Source organism: Lissotriton vulgaris, chromosome 9, assembly GCF_964263255.1.
Source record: "Lissotriton vulgaris chromosome 9, aLisVul1.2, whole genome shotgun sequence".
Lineage (NCBI taxonomy): Eukaryota > Metazoa > Chordata > Amphibia > Caudata > Salamandridae > Lissotriton > Lissotriton vulgaris.
This window is the reverse complement of record NC_141697.1, coordinates 880,004,597-880,022,581: the sequence shown is the minus strand read 5'-3', so window position 1 is coordinate 880,022,581 and position 17,985 is coordinate 880,004,597.

Below are 17,985 nucleotides of genomic sequence, written 5' to 3'. Positions count from 1 at the left end.
GAGCTACATCCATACAGGAAGCCACCAGGACTAAAGTACTGGCAACGATGTAGCCTTGAACTAACTTTGCAACAAATGGTGTTCTAGCATGCAAAGGACACATTTATTCCTACAAGTTTCAGAAAACATAGATGTTTTGGCTGATCAAAATGTCTTGCAAAGATGTCACTTACACAGAAACAGATAGTGCCTCTTAATAGCATAGGTTTCAAGAACAACAACCCTGCTTTTAATTCTGCTCTGAAAGCCCCAGCACATAAATTGTCAAATCCAATAAGATACTAATGTTCTTTCTTAATCCTGCATGTATGATGTGCATTTTAAAATGCAACATTTGGCACACATTTCTCAAAAATCCTTTGAGAATAATGATCTAGCCGCGGCCCGTAGCGGGAGTTACGGTGGGGCAGAGAGGCGGGCGGGGTAGGGGCTGGGTGGGGGGGGTGCTAAAACTGGAATTTGGATTATTGGAGGTAAGTAAACAATGTACTTAATAAAACGAATTTCTTAGCGCACCCTGCATTGCAAAATGCGATGCAGCGCGTGCTAGGAAAATTGTTTGATTAATTACATTTTTTACTTACCTCCAATAATCCATATTCCGTTTTTTAGCACTACCCCCCCACCCTGCCCCTCCCCCGCCCGCCTCTCTGCCCACCATAACTCCCTCCACGGGCCGCAGCTGTAATGATCATATGCTCTATAATGATTGTTACTAAATGTATATAGACATTATAGAGATTTGCGGGCCTTGGTGGAGAAAGGGGCATTCTTGAATGGAGCACAAGAGACACACGTGGGAGACAACATGGTTACTAGTTTGTACGGGTAACACTAAAACAAATAGTGCACTACATATTGTTATCATTTTGCCATGCTTGTACATTGCTAACCTATTATACCCAATATCAGAGTTGTGCTGCTTTTTACAGATCAGGGCTTAGTTTCACAGCAGAAAATAAATGACATATGCATTTTGCTACTGCCTTCAGGTGCCTTAATTCGCGTGCCCAGCTGCTGCACTGCTTAGAGAGAAAGTGAACCATATCATCCATAGTAATCCAAGCTAATCCAAAGTGTACCATCCAATGTTCTGTGCTTAACTCCATATCTTCATCTCGTTATAGAATCGCTCTGGAGACAGCGATTAGACCAAAGTACTTTATTCATGCATATTCAAATGCCTTCTGTCGCCCATCCAGGCTTTTACACTGGCACGTGCAGTCTACCAAATTTCGATGCAGACACATGTAATAACCCATTGCATTTCGAACCACTTTGTTCTTCATCAGGGGTTGCTGTAGAGAGATCAAAAATAGCTACTTAACTAACCATTCAAGAATAAACTCACTGAGTGCTCTAGAATCTTATCAAACCTTCACTCGGGCCAAACCTCACTCCCCATGATCTACCACATATCACGTCTCTCTCAACTTAAAAATATGAAAAGAAAGTGTCACTAACCAGCCCCATTTTACCCAGTACACAGAAACAAAAATCTACCCAAATTATCCTGCAAGCGCCGAATAGAGCATGCTTAACCTCCCCGTGCTATACTGCTTGTCGAAAAGCGCTATTCTGCTTACCCCACTGATGATACTTAAAATCGGCTCTCACATGTGTACCAAATCCCGTTGCTAAATTGAAACCAAACCCTCGCGCCGATGAAAGTTGTGCATACGCATTAAACAAAACAAGTTCCTCCTACAAATCCCATAATGCACTTTTCCCTCTATCGAAAGCAGTGATATCACTCCAACTAATTTCCCATATGTGTTGATAACGATTGGATGAAACACGTCCTTTCAAAGCATAAACATTTGAAATAAATTTTAGAAATCTGCATAACATAAACCAAACTTTACATTCCTGTAACCTAAATGAATAATGAAAAACACGAGTGCTGCTGAAAATATGAAAACGAAAAAACCATCAACAATTTTTCCAGTCCAAATCCATCAAATGTGAAGCTTCCATCAGTACTCAGTTAAGTATCCTCTCCAATCAGATAGTATCCAGTGTCATCCAAGAAAAACTCGAAATCTTGTGTTGTTCTGCTGTCTCTGAGGTGATAATTTTAAAGTAATCATGTACATTTCTCTGCCATCCATGAAACCATTAGGGTGCACCTCGCGTAGGGACGATTAGCAAATTGCGAAGCAAGTGAAATAATAGCGTCTGCACTCCTTCCCTTGAAACCAATTGAATTTTTTGCTGAAACTGCAAATGAAAGCGTGCAAACCAGCGCTGTGAGCCATCCCAACACAGTTTATCATAGATACTGCCTTCGGGTGCCCTAATTCTGCACTGCTAATAGAAGAAAAGTACCAAAGTGAACCATATCATCCATAGTAGTCTAAGTTAATCCAAAGTATACCATCTAATGTTCTGAGCTTAACTCCATATCTTCATTTCGTCATAAAATTGGGTTATCACATGTGTCTGCATCGAAATTTTGTAGACTGCACGTGCCAATGTAAAAACCTGGATGGGCGACAGAAGGCATTTGAATATGCATGAATAAAGTACTTTGGTCTAATCGCTGTCTCCAGAGTGATTTTATAACGAGATGAAGAAATGGAGTTAAGCACAGAACATTAGATGCTATACGTTGGATTAACTTGGATTACTATGGATGATATGGTTCACTGTGGTACTTTTCTTCTCTAAGCAGTGCAGAAGCTGGGTGCGCGAATTGGCAGTTTCCGCAAAAAATTCAATTGGTTTCAAGGGAAGGAGTATATTCACAAAACAAGACCTAGACCAAGTAGGCATGAAACATTAAATCAATTTCTGGGGTACCATCAAGTGCAAACCTTTTTGCCCGGTACTCCTCTCTTTTAATTGCTGAGGTCATAGTTAAAGAACATATGCCCACACCCTTGAAAAACATAAACCAGTTGTGAGACAACAAATAACACACACCTATGTGCCTAGATAGGTAAATGGAGAGAGTTTGGAAAAAAGTGTGTGTGAGCGAGATGGCACCTCACGGGCGAACCACCAACGGGAACCTGGCAGGTACTCACCAGGATTGCCCTGATCTCATCATTGGCGCCATCAGGCTCAAAAGAAAGATGGGTGTCCACAAAACAAACAGAACCAGTGTATGGCCGAGATACCCGCCACCCCCTCTCAACACAATCCCCAAGAATTGGGAAACCGGAAACAGTTCTTGAACTTTTGGAAGGCCGGAAGGGAGTCACCCTTCCCGGCCGTATTTATTAAAATATGAAACAAAAAGAAAACATTAAAATAACAGTTTCATATAATGTACAATTTCATTTCCACATTACGATGTTTGGCTAACCTTAACAGATCTCTAATACAAAGGTTCTCCTAGCCGAACTAACATCCTACAAAACATTTGACTTGAAATTGTACATCCTAACGTTTAAGGGCCAACGGCAAGGTCGTAACCGGTGTCAGATCCCTAAACCAGAAATACCCCCCTCACTTGTGAGAGGAGCGACCGCACAGAGGCGTACCTCAAGTGCATCTACCAATTTCCCTTTGTACTTGACGGGGGCCCCAATAAACTCGACGCCATTTAACGGTCGTTCGAGGACTCGTGTGAGGTGTCTAAAAAGGTAGCGTAAACCCCCTCCCGCACCCCACACAACTTACCCATCTGCCGTCGCAGATGTCCTGGCCCCGGGAAATTCCCCAGGTGGGGCCGTAGCCCCTCCTATCCAGGAAGGGGCCTTGACCACCTTTCCTTTCCTTCCGGCGGCCTCTCCTTAGACAGGACCGCCTCCCCGTTGAGGGGCCAATTGGCCACCTCCCCCGCGCGCTCCCATCCGTAATGGGTGACGCCCCCTCATAGGGATCTTCGAATTACTGCTCACCGATCATGACCTTACCGCCCGACCAAAATAAATACGACAGTTCTACCTAAGTTACTAAGATTTACAAACTAAAACACATTTATTATCAAGCGTAAATACTGATCAATCCTTGTTCGCAATTACTTTATTTGGAAAACATACTGAAAATAACCAATCTTTATTGCATCTTTAAGAAATTTCACGACAATCAACACAACCTGTAAGAAAACAGAGAAAACAAACAGATACTATATCAACTGTATTCACAACGAATTGCTGTCCTCAGGGGCTGGTGGGTGGGTCAAAATTGCTCTTCGTTCCGTCTAGAGCTCACGTGCAGCGGGGAGGTGCAGCTTCAGAGCACAGGAACAAGAGGATGCTTTCTTGGCTTCCGCTCCTTTTATCCGTCTTCAGGGTGGGCGTGAACCCGCCCCCGCCTGCCTCCGAGGGCGTGGCCGGCCGCGTTGGTGTCTAGGCCAGCCCACTCTAGGGCGGGAAAAAGGCGCGCCCCGGCTACGCCGCTTCGGGCATACCAGCCGAGACTCGCCTCCCGCCCAAGATGGCTTCCCGGGGGGATCGTGGTACTCCACCATACGTTCGGGGGGACCGATTGGTCGCCCCTTTCCATATGGCCGAGATACCCGCCACCCCCTCTCAACACAATCCCCAAGAATTGGGAAACCGGAAACAGTTCTTGAACTTTTGGAAGGCCGGAAGGGAGTCACCCTTCCCGGCCGTATTTATTAAAATATGAAACAAAAAGAAAACATTAAAATAACAGTTTCATATAATGTACAATTTCATTTCCACATTACGATGTTTGGCTAACCTTAACAGATCTCTAATACAAAGGTTCTCCTAGCCGAACTAACATCCTACAAAACATTTGACTTGAAATTGTACATCCTAACGTTTAAGGGCCAACGGCAAGGTCGTAACCGGTGTCAGATCCCTAAACCAGAAATACCCCCCTCACTTGTGAGAGGAGCGACCGCACAGAGGTGTACCTCAAGTGCATCTACCAATTTCCCTTTGTACTTGACGGGGGCCCCAATAAACTCGACGCCATTTAACGGTCGTTCGAGGACTCGTGTGAGGTGTCTAAAAAGGTAGCGTAAACCCCCTCCCGCACCCCACACAACTTACCCATCTGCCGTCGCAGATGTCCTGGCCCCGGGAAATTCCCCAGGAGGGGCCGTAGCCCCTCCTATCCAGGAAGGGGCCTTGACCACCTTTCCTTTCCTTCCGGCGGCCTCTCCTTAGACAGGACCGACTCCCCGTTGAGGGGCCAATTGGCCACCTCCCCCGCGCGCTCCCATCCGTAATGGGTGACGCCCCCTCATAGGGATCTTCGAATTACTGCTCACCGATCATGACCTTACCGCCACAGGCCGGATAGTTGACCGGCTATCCGGACCCCCCACAACACTCCTGCCTAAAGGTCATTTCATAAAGTCTTTAGCCAGGCTATCAGGTCTCCTATTAGTAATTCGTTCCCCATCCGGGACAAATGAACACCATCCCCCGAATACATACTGTCACCTTTAATACAACCATGCGAAATAGAATGCAGTGTACTTGAACGGAACAGTCTACTCACTTTATTATTAATTTTCCTTACTGAATGATTCAGAGCAGAAACAGAAATAGCCCCCCGCCACACTTTCCGTGGGATCATATGGGACCATGCAATTGTGCACCCTGGAACTCTTCTCGCCAACCAACTTACCGTGGAAAGCATCGCCTCAAGAAGAAGTCGTCTACCAGTGGTCACCAAATCATTGCCCCCAAGATGTACTATGACTACAGACGGCGGTGACCTTGTCCGCCCTAACAAACCCTCGAAAAATGATTGAAACTGGTCAATACAGAGCCCGCCCTTTCCGTAGAAGGACACACTGTACCCGTATTCCCCAGCCACGTGAATCATGTCACCTGCTTTGAATACGTCCGCGGCACGCCTCACGTATGAGTGGCCCACGACCCACACCTCCTTTTTCACAGCCGGTAATGTCTGACCGCTGGCCCCCCGGTGTCGGGTCGACTGGACAGTCCGCCCCGCCTCGTAGGCTTGCGCAACTGAAAACCAAACAAAAAACAAGAAGCGTGAGTACATCGTTACAGCTTCACAACATGTGCAACCGCACATACCTCTTATAACAGTTCGAGGACCAACGCCCCACACGTTTTACTTGTTCAACACTCAGACCCCTGGCTGTAGCTTCCGTAGCAGCCCCTCTCCGAAAGGAATGGGTCCCAAAGTCGCCGGGGTTCAAGCCCGCGGCAGAAATCGACATCGCAAGCACCCGCTGAAACTGAAACCTCGTCAGTGGGGTGGCGTCAGCGTGTCTTAACAAGGTCCCCCCCATGCTGCCACCCTCTGCGCTAAATATGCCTCTACGCACCTAACAGGGCACATGGCAGACCCGGGGATCCTCTGGATGATTACGCCGTCCCCGATTGCATCCTGATCGGATTTGGACTTGACAAACGAGACCGTCATCGTCTCCTCCCTGACCTGAATGTGTTCCCGGCACAGTCCCCCCATCGTATCCTGCTTGTTCCTTGCCACTAATTCGCTTACCCGCATAGCCCCATGGAATGCTAATGCAAATGCGGCTCGGAACAACACTGCTTCGTACTGAGATGAACATGTTACCGGTAGCACGGATAATAACAGGGCCAACCTATCCAGACCTATCGGGTGCCTATCGTCTACTCTGCGACCCTCAAGGCGTTGCCACCCACGTAGCGCTTTCTGCACAACGAAAGACGCTGTCGGGTCCTGGATCCCATGAGCCCTTGCCATGAAGGAAATGGCGGCCCGATGCCTCTGGGCCGTAGCTACTGACTTGCCTGCGTGACGTAAAGAGAGCAGGAATCTCACTACACACTCTTCCAGACCCCACAGCTCCCTCCCGGCAGTACCCAAAAAAGGCCCAATAGGCACGGAACGCCCCTTCATATGCCTTCCTCGTCCTGGGTGCTAAACTCTCTCCCACGAGGTCTTGTAGTTCGGGGCACCGAGAGACCAGAGAGCTTCGGGAAAGGGTGCCGCCACCGGGTCCGCTGTGGGCATAAAACCCCAGAAGGCCTGCATACGGAAACGAGAGAGCGCATCAGCCGCTTGGTTCATCACCCCCGGCACGTGTCGCGCCCTAAACAGTACATTTAGTTGCATGCACCACAGCACAATTTCCTTGAGCAGTCTCAGAATCAATTTGCAACGTGCTGCCTGACTATTGATACACTCAACCACGGTCATGTTATCAGACCAGAACACCACAGAGTGATCCCTAAACCCTTCTGGCCATGTTTTCAAGGCTACCAGAATAGGGAACAGTTCGAGAAAAGCAATGTTACTCGTCAACCCGCACTCATGCCACCATGACGGCCATTTTTGAGCCGACCATTGTGTACCCAATATGGCGCCAAAACCCACACTCCCCGCCGAGTCTGTCCATAGCCCCAACTCTTCGGAAGACACTGCCGGTTTATTCCAGACAATTCGACCATTGAAATCCGCCAGGAATGCAATCCAAATGCGCATGTCCTGGCGAACCTCTGCCGAGAGTCTCGTACGATGATGTCCTTCCTTCAAGCCGACCATGGACTGTGCAATCGAGCGGGAAAAGGGGCGTGCCATCAGCATTACTCTTAGGGCAAAATTCAACTGACCAACCACCTGTTGCAATTGATGCAAGTTCACTTTCGTTGCACAAATACATGTCTCAAGGGATAACCTGAATTTTAACACTTTTTCTTTAGGTAAACGAAAACAACCTTCCACCGTGTCGAGCTCGATCCCCAAAAACTCGATCAAGGTCGAGGGACCCACCGTCTTACCTGGCGCCAATGGCACACCGAATTGATTCATTAGGACACAAAATTCGTGTAAGGCCTGTCCACACTCAGAATCCCCGGCTGCCCCCAGAAACAGAAAGTCATCGAGATAGTGCATAACATGTTGAAAACCTGTCTTCCTCGTGAATACCCACTGCAGAAATCAACTGAATTTCTCGAAATAGGCACATGAAATCGAGCATCCCATTGGCATACATTTATCCATGTAATAGCGACCCTGAAACTGAAAACCAAGGAGACGCTGATCGCCTGGGTGTACCGGGAGCAACCGGAACGCTGACTCTATGTCCGATTTGGCCATCAGCGTCCCGGGCCCCAGGCGATTCAACATGGCAACGGCCTCATCGAAAGATGCGTACCGCACCGAACATACTTCCGGGTCTATCGCGTCATTCACGGAAAGACCATGTGGGGCTGACAAATTGTGTATCAGCCGAAACTCACCCGGGTCCTTCTTGGGAACTACCCCTAGAGGAGAACACACAAAATTAGCAACTGGTGGCAAATCGAATGGACCGGCGACACGACCTCGAGTCACCTCTTTCCCAATCTTTACCTGCACCACTGCCGTGTGCTGTAAGACCGACATTTGATTCTTACAGTCCAGTACCCCCTGAAAATCCCCCACTGGGATGCGGAAACCATATGAAAACCCGTTCCGTAACACCCCAGCGGAAGCATGATCTGGGTATTCGCTGAGCCAAGGAATCATTGCCATGGTATCAATCGGGGTCGGTAAAGGCGCCCCTCGGACTATATTAGACCTGTTTGGCACCTCCCTTACCACCGTTATCACCCGTTTTGGCTCTGCACATGGACTCAGGATGGGATGGCTGCCCGCACCCCCCACACTCATGTCTGAATTTGCATGACCCCTGGGGCCTGGTACATTTGCCCCTGTTAAAATTCCAACAGATCCCCTTTTTACCTGTGTTGCCACTCGGCTTCGTGTGGAACTCGTTACCTGCACCCGTCCGAAAGGGCGTCCCAGAGTTTTGGCGGGAGGATTCCCCCCCGTTACTCCCTACTAATGGTACCTTTAACATCCCTGTACTCTCCATTTTTTGCCAAGACACAGAGTCGTAACAATCCCAAGACAACAACGGGTTGTGTTCTTTAGCTTTTCTAAACAGATTATCATAGCAGAACCACTGATTGCCCCCATATGCCACAGAATACTCCATAATACGTGACTGATAAATGGGTAACTCGGTCAACAACTCAGGCCTGCGCTCCCCCATGATGGAAGTAAAAATTCCCCACGCTCTGCCCCAAGTACCAATGGTCTCGTCGACCTTAAAGGCGGCCATTTTTGCGGGCCAAACACTCGGATGCATGAGCTCCTTTTGACTCTTTACATGCTCGATCTCGTAATGGTCGGTAAGCAATGAAAACATGTTTACATATTTATCCGCCCAAATCAATTCCTTGACTTCTAGTGGGACGTGCTGGGCAATCTTCTCCTTTCGAGAAGGTGCAGACTCCCCCCCGCAATCGGCAATGGCCGCTTACCTGAAGTAGACCCCACGCTTGTCGCCGAACTTGGGCCTGCTGTACTTCCAACCGCCGGGACCTGTGGGGGAACAGAAGATGGCGTCTTCGCAGCCTCCCTAGATTCCCGCAGTTGCCTCATCACTGCCCGGGCGTCGTCAGCCGTGGCGCCCTCGCTATCGTTTCCCAACCACGCTGCCAATTGCGCCGCTAACTCGGGGGGCATATCCTCCCTGTTCGCAGGGGTGACCACCACAGGGATTGGATTCCCCTCCTTTGGCGCCGGGGTTGGCTCCTCTCGTGGCGCTTCGGGAACCGGGGTCTCCCCCCCAAGTGCTCCCCTTCTGGGCCTCTTGCTCTTTCCACCGGGAATTGTTCCCTGTAAAGGCCGTTTCGGTCCTCCCTCCCCGTCCTTAGCCTCAACCTTTCTCTTTAGATCGGCTATCTCCTTCATGAGTATGCGGAGCATCTCCTCGGTACCGACCCGCTTTCCGACCTTCTTGGGCATTCTTAGACGGGATATCTGTAAGACAAAAAGAGGGATTACAACGCTCAAAATTGCTCTTCGTTCCGTCTCGAGCTCACGTGCAGCGGGGAGGTGCAGCTTCAGAGCACAGGAACAAGAGGATGCTTTCTTGGCTTCCGCTCCTTTTATCCGTCTTCAGGGTGGGCGTGAACCCGCCCCCGCCTGCCTCCGAGGGCGTGGCCGGCCGCGTTGGTGTCTAGGCCAGCCCACTCTAGGGCGGGAAAAAGGCGCGCCCCGGCTACGCCGCTTCGGGCATACCAGCCGAGACTCGCCTCCCGCCCAAGATGGCTTCCCGGGGGGATCGTGGTACTCCACCATACGTTCGGGGGGACCGATTGGTCGCCCCTTTCCATTTGTGAGGGGATGCAGTGTAAGGGGGTAACAGACAACACAATACGTGTCACACAAACAAATGCATAAAAGACCAAGAGCAACACGGAAGTTAGCTTTATTCTGTCACTTTTCATGTTGGTCGCGGAGTGTTAAAAAAATGCGAGTGGCTAATACCTATCTAGCCATACTCCACTTGCCGACATGTTTCATTGCCCCTTCCAATTTGGGCAATTTCTTCAGGGCGTTACAGAATTTTAAGCCACTGCATGAGGACAATCGTTGTCTTCACAACTGAAATACAGAAATAAAAACACACACATATAGTTTGTCATCCTTTCATATACCGAAGCCAAGAGGTAAGAGGCTTTGAAGTGTGAGCAGTCCCAAAACACAACCAAACATCCAGCTATTTACCCTCAATCGACCACAGTGGAGCATACTAGTCGAGAGGTCCAAACCAGAAATAGGTTTCAGGGTGACTCCAAGTGTGAGTCACTTTACTTTCCGCATTTTGCTGTGGAAAATAGAGAATAGGTGGGTTAAAGGGAAGGAGGGCAGTCGCTATTATTTCACTTCATATGCATGTTGCTGCCACACTACACTAGTTTGATGAGGCAGGGCTCAACCATGCAGTGCCTCCACAAGGGGAGTTCTTGTGTCCTTCCTCTGCAACGATACCATCCCGGGAAAAAACACATAAGGCATAAGTTAAAGCCAGTTCTACATGTGTCCTACTATGAACCTTGAGAAATAGTGGCATTTGCTTTAGGTGGTAGATCTATAGACCTCTGATTAGACATAAACTATAGGTTAAATATGAGGAAAGCTGTGGCTTCAAGCAGTCATGCTTTGTCAAAGGAAAACCTGCAAAGCATTTAGAAATACCAAAACAGTTGAATATGATAGAAACACAACCACAAAGATAACCTGACACCAATTTATAAAAATAGGTCTTACATTTTTATCATTTTGTTGATACTAAATGAACAAAATACACTCAAAGGTTGTGGAGTAACTTGTGGCTTTTTACTTGAAACACTAACAAGCATTGGCAACTACTGCGGATATCAGATTACTTTGGAAAACTTTTATATAGTTCTAAAATACTACTTCAGCTCACTGTGGGCAACTAACTCCAACAGGGAGCATAGAGACCAGTGAGGCTTGGTAGGATAATTGCCTCGCAGTCTAAGCAATCGCTTGTCCATATCCATGCTCATTTTTTGAACCACTATATACTACAGTGGAGTGGGCCTGATGCAAGGGATGCAGGAAGCTGAAGATGCTGAAGGATGCTGAGGACGCAGATATGGTGACAAGGGTCTTCCTGGGTCCAACCTGCGGTCCCCAAACATTGTAGAAATCTTTGGACGAGTCTAGCCAAAAACCAGTTGCTATCTGAGGCTTAGGGATGATTTTTCATTGGGCAAGGCACCACAGGCACAGTCCTTTCTTTGTTAGCCCAAGGAGTATCAGGTGCAGTCCAGTTTGGCACAGCCTTTCTTTGCTGGGTCGCGAGAACAGCAGGGCAGTCTGTTTTTAGGTCGAGCCTATAGCGGAGGCGCACATGCGCTGCTCGCTTTGCGAGGCATGCAGTATTCAGTATGGAGTGGAAGCTCACTGGAAGCTCTGCCCACTCTCTGCCCGTCTTTTTCATTGGCTTATGTCTTTGCCCTTTCTAAATGCTGCCTTTCGATTGATGTATAGCTTGTTAGCTCCTCCTTATGACGGCCATGTCGTCATTTGTATCCATCCGTGGGTACTGGCCCCTTTACTTCGAGAGTTGCACAGTATGTTTTATTTAGACTGTTAAGACTATTTTCTTCCTGTGGCTTCTCCCCCCCACCCACAGCCGGTGCCTTCTCGCCTGATACACTTCTCCAGTGTGTGGCACTTTTCTGACAGAATGACTGTCTGCCCGAATAGAGACATGGGGCTGTTTCCCAGGGGCATGAAAGGGCCGCCTTAAGAGGCCAGAGGAATGTGAACTTGCTTCCTTAGGGGCAGTTTTGGTACATGGATGGTGACCAACTCCCCTGGAGGGTATGCCATCACTGTGGAAGGTGACAGTGCATGGAACATGGGTCTGATTCGTTTCGGGGATAAGGGGTAGTATTGCCTCCCGGAGGTAGCGACAACTGCCGCCCGCAGGCGGGGTTGCTCTCCCGGGAGTGGCTTCATACGGGCACACGGGGCTAGCAGGTGACAGTCCTCCAAGTGCTGCATCCTCAGAGTTTGGTGGCCTGGGTGCAGCCACAGGCACCCTGGTCGCCGGTGCCCGTGTTCCAGCTGCTAATAATTTACTAACGAAAAATAGACATATGCCTCAAAAGCGCTGCTGGCGCTCTTGCCAATGCCAACTCTTGTGTTGAAATTAATATACTATTCTTCCGGTCATCAGTCGTTGAGTCTCCTTTTGCACAATTTCCATTGGTTCCACCGATACACATGAAGGGCAGACAGTGTTTGTTGGCCGCATGGTCAGTGTACTTGTGGTTTTTCATCAATATTACCCTACGAGCAATGCTAGTTAAAAAAAAACTGCAGCTATTTTCACTCCCAACACTTGTTCAAGCCGTCTGTTATCATTTCATTGATCAACCGCGCCCTGATGATCCCATGAGATATTCCAGCGCATCCGACCCCCCCCCTCTTGGTGTCCTGGAGCTGTACCATTTTTCACCTCTGACTCCCGGATACACGCAGCTGATTCTCTCCTTTGAAATTTAAAGAGCAGTTTAAAAAGACCCTTTGTAAACTCAGCTTTCCCAGTCACTTCCTGGGAAGCGCTCACTTGCACAGCTTAAGAAGACTTGGCTATGAGGACTCTCCGGAATTTAAGGTGGCCATGTTCCCTGGCATCTTCCTTTGGTATTTAAGGTTGGCCACTGCAAAGATTTGTGTTCTGGTAGTTAAAATACCCACACTCTCAATCAAATAAAGAAGGTATTGTATTGCCTAATGTATTTTATTGCTTAATGAAGATATGGGAGATGGTTTAATGGGTTGTGAAATTTGGCTGTGGCTGGGTGTGGGGTATCTGATGTTAGCAAAGCTAGTGGATAAATGTCTGATGTCCCTACATTGAAATGGTAGATTTCTTATAGTCTAGGTGGGAGTTGTTGCCTGGTGTCTCATACTGTAGTGGCAGATGTCTGATAGAATGGGCAACTGTGTGTAGCATCTCTTACTAAAGTTGGATGGCAGATATTCCAAAGTGTGGGTGGGACGTGGTAATTTCAAGCTATGAGTGCGTGGCAGATGTTTCATTCTATAGGCAGAAGATGCCTCATACAACAGATGTGTGTGTTTTCTGTCACTTACTGGAGATGGATGTATGTTCCCTTTTTTGAGTCGGTGATAGAAATCGTACACCATAAATCTGTGGTGGGTGTCGCATTAAGTGGCTGGGTAGTGGCTGTTTGATACTTTCACTGTTTGACGAGTGCCTCTAACTACTACAGTGATTAGTACCTCAAAGGGAAAAATAGAAGTGTGAAACTGGAAAGTGATTTTTCAAATCAGTTTGGAAACAACAGAAAAAGAAGCTTGAGGTTTAAGTAATCGGTTTCTCACTGATGAATGATTCATATATAATAAATGAGTAAGATAATAGAAAACATTTTGTAAATAATAATGCAAAGTAGAAAGGGGGGTTCAGACTGAAACAATTAAATATTCCTGTACATAAATGATCATTTTCAACGAATTAACAATTTACCACACGTATTTCCTTAATTATAAATGTGCAAAAATATCCATTGTACTAGTATGCATTGCCCATACTGTTTGCTTTGCCAGTGCTTGTTTCTAGGGGGGCGGCTTGATGCTCCACGGAGAACTGGTCTTAATTCTTAAGCTAAATTATTTATGATTGTCAAGTTGCAAGGAGTTTTTTTACTTCTTAAGCTTTATTTACTCCCAGATATGCTCAGTAGTTTAGCAGTTGTGGAATTGTTTTCAAGTCGGTGGCTATATGAGCCAGGCATCTGGGTTTGAATTTGATTCTAGCCAGTGAAGCTCTTGAAAGACCAGGAAATGGGGTCAGACTTCAAGTACTTCTCAATGCAGTGATATGTTAAAGAATAGTAGATCTGGCAGCACCTAGGATAATGTGATGCATGGCTAAATACTTTATATGGTCCTATAGGCGAGACCGATTCCATTGCAAATGCTTGTTTGTACAGTCTTCAGTACAGATGTGATATGAGGTCTTGGTGCTGGGGTCCAAATTTATGAAAAAGTGGTGCCCTCGCGGGTTGTGGCTACCACTAGCCAATTTGCCTACCAGGTCACCTCCCGCCTAGTGTTGACTTCTTGTGAAGTGTTCCATCTAGTAAGCTCAGAATGCACTATTCTACCCACTCTCAAGATGGCAGAACCTTTCTCCTGATGTGTGGAGCTCTCTAGTCCACCCTAGAGGTGTGGCTATCTGGGAACAAAATGCCCACAGAAAAAAGGTTCGGCAACTGCATTCCCCTCTTTTTGGATGGAAAACTGTTCCCTATGCCAACCTGCCTGCAACAACAAAAGAGCAGCCCTCTGGTGTATGTTAACCATTTGACCTCCAAAGGCGGCTTCCCCTTTGAAGGTGCCTTTTGGCCTTACATCCTACTTGGTCTGTATGCCAGGGAGAGGTTAAACCTCTTCCATCAAGCCCTTTGTGTTCTTTCCTGAGAGTTGTTCACACTCCCCTCTCAGGAGGGCAGAAGGCTGTCTTGTTGCCAACAACTGTAAACGGTCACTGGTAACCTTTGTGCAACGAAGCAGCTATTATCGAAAGTTGCCATATGGGCATAAGATACATTACATTTGTCTTGACAGTCAAGTTGGGTATAATGCAACAATTCTTTTGATTCCTTAAAGTATCAAATTCAGTAGTCCTATTCAGAAGATTTCACTGCTGTTGAGTTGTCAACCTGTTACTCTATACTCGCCAATGGAGCTACTAGACCTCCCAACAGTCAATACGACAAAGTAGCAGTTTTACTGTCTGGACATGAAAAATTTTGAAAATTCATGTCCAACATTTTAATACTATGCACCCTGCCTTTAGGGCTCAGTAGGGCTGCATTGGAGCTAGCTTATAAATTGTAAAAAGGAAAGTTTGGGCTTTACTATTTCTTTAAATGGAAACGTCGAGTTAGCAGTCAAAAACTGCTCTGCCAGCCAGCAATCAAGGGCTGGGATTTGTACTTTGCTTTGTCTCACTCGTGGTGATATAACCAGTGTTGCTGACTATGAGGGACATCTAACTTAGAGACCCCGGGCACTCCAGGTACAATACACTTGGGACTTATAATTATGTTAACTTAAGTCAACTGGGTATAAGCCAATTAAACGTACACTTTTCATGGTTCAGAACACATGCACTGAAATCTTTTAAGCAGAGCCCAGAGTTATCACACAAGTACCTAGGAGTCAAAAAGTGGGGCGAAATGTCAGGATGGACCTGCAAAAAGCCATTTCCTCACATTCAGGCTTCATACGCCTGAGTTATATCTCAGTCTACTTATAGGTCAGGCTCCAGGTACCTGAGCTATCCCTTAGGGAACAAAGGTCCACCACTAAAGGAAACGTGCCACAACCCATCATATCTGCTTTATTTTTTATAAGAAAGCAACTGATCCTGTTTTTAGTGCTTCGCAGTACCCAATAAACATACAGAAAATCTACACATGTAAGATATGAGTTGAGTTCTTACTTAAAAATTGAAAAAAATACCCTAAAGTATCTTGGTGCAGCAGTGACTAACAACATCAGTAAAGATATGAAGATAATAAATAAAGCTGATGGATTTAAAAAAAACATTTCTAAACATAGACTGGTCTTCTATTTTGCACAGGCCCATGCATTTTAAATAGAGTGAGCAAAAAAAGAAAAGGAACATAATAGAGCCATGGCACAGTGCATAGAAGCAGAGAAAATGTAGAATGGCCCCCACATGAAGGGAGAAAGTTCTCTACATGCCAGGCCAGTGTTTTGGAACGAGAAAGCAAACTCCTACTTTGAAAGCTTACTTTCTCAATACAAAGAAGTTTGCTGACAAAAAAACAACAAGCATTTGCAATGCAATAGGTCTCACATTAGTGAAACATTGAGCTATTGTCATTGCAAATGCTGTTTGTTAATTTATTTTGGAGGGGTTAAAAAATATCCTAGCAGTAGGATAAGTAATAAAAGATATTCCATGAAAAAGGAAAGGATTCAGTGCCTTATGTGGCGAATAGAGGTCACTTTACAACTCCACAGCTAGTAACAGCCTGTGGTACTGCACCCTTTCCTTGCGTAGGGGATTCTTTTCAATATCTATGCTACTGCAGTTAATTCTAGGAAAGTACATGGCATGGCCAGCATTTCTAAGTAAGGAGACCCTCATTGCAACTATAACAGCCATGCTGCCTACCAGACCCGGTACATTTGTACCTATTTGCGTACACTGATTAACCCCTTGCTTGCTGCCGTCGGCCGTTGGCCGACGGCAGCACTACCTCGCTAGTGCTGCAGCCAGCCAATGGCCGAAGCGGCCCGCCCACCTTTTAGAACGCCCGCACTGCGCCGAAATAACGGCCGGAGTTAAGGCGTTAATAGTCCATGTCATTGTAGAATGGCTTTATCTGCTATGTATTAAAAGTTTCATGTTAGGGGCGGGGATTAAAATGTGCACATTTACTTTAATGTTTTGGGGCGAGGCACACACATGTGATGAATGGCTTTTAACGCTACCCGTATGGCTATTGCCGTATGTCATGCAGTTATTGTGCCGAATATTATTGATAGTTATTCTGCACTCGGGTGCCATCGTCCCCAGCACGTCCTAACTCACAGGAAGTATGGAGATCTGGCACAGGTGTCATGAAAACAGCAGAGCATGGTTGTCGAACCGCAAAATACCGTGCTGTAAACAAAGGAAAGTTCATCTCGTTCCTAACAAAAAATGCATCAAACAGTGATGCTTTTTTTGTGGCAGCTGAGCACTGCTTGGAACAAATAATACATGGAAAGAATACTTTGTAAATCTTAATAAGTTACCAATAAACTTCTGGAAGTGAGACGTGGGGGTTGTCGGGTGACCAACTGGCATGGGTGCAAATTCAGGATGGTCAGTGTAAAAATTCAGAACAAAGGATCAAAATTCAGGACAAAAAAATCAGGACAGAAGGGAAAAATTCAGGATAAAAATTTGGACAAAACCTACATTTTACAGACATATCAGAGGAGGGCGCACAATAATATATAAGTAAGTAAATAGACAATCAAAATAAGTACAAGTCCAAATACGTTAACCCGTTTACTGCGGCCCCAATTTTCCCGCAGAGCGGCACTTCCGCAAAACGGACAGGCTATTGGCCGACGGTAGCACTGGGGAGGTAGTTAATATAAGGTTGAAACAATCATGCACTTCACAGTTTTTCAGTATACAAGAGCTTTGCAAAGTGACATCAGGCCCATTCTTCAATTAAGATTTGGGCTAATGTAAAAATAAACATTAAATAGTATTTTTTATTGATATGTTTAAATCTTACTTTTAAATGTACAGTGAAAATGCTGTTCCAGTCCCATGACATTAATAAGCACTTCGCTGAATAGCCTATTGTATTCATTTTTACTTAGAATTCTTTTACCTGGCACCTTATGATTATTAAGGGCTAATATTTTCAGGTAAGTAGTGAGATCAATGAGTCACTGATCCCATCCTTGGGTGCACACTGTAGTTCCTCTGTGATTCAAAGAGGTTTCACACTTCGTTCATTGATTGTTATTCATATTTATTCAACATAACAGTTCGTTGGTGAATCTCATAAGTACATCGTGTTGATAAGTTAATCCATTTTTAACATATTGGCACTGTCCCTTGTGTAAATCCAATGCATTTCGGGGCTATTATCTGCCCCTTCGTCAGGGAAAGGTACTGTAACAAAATCAAATTGCATAAAATAAGTC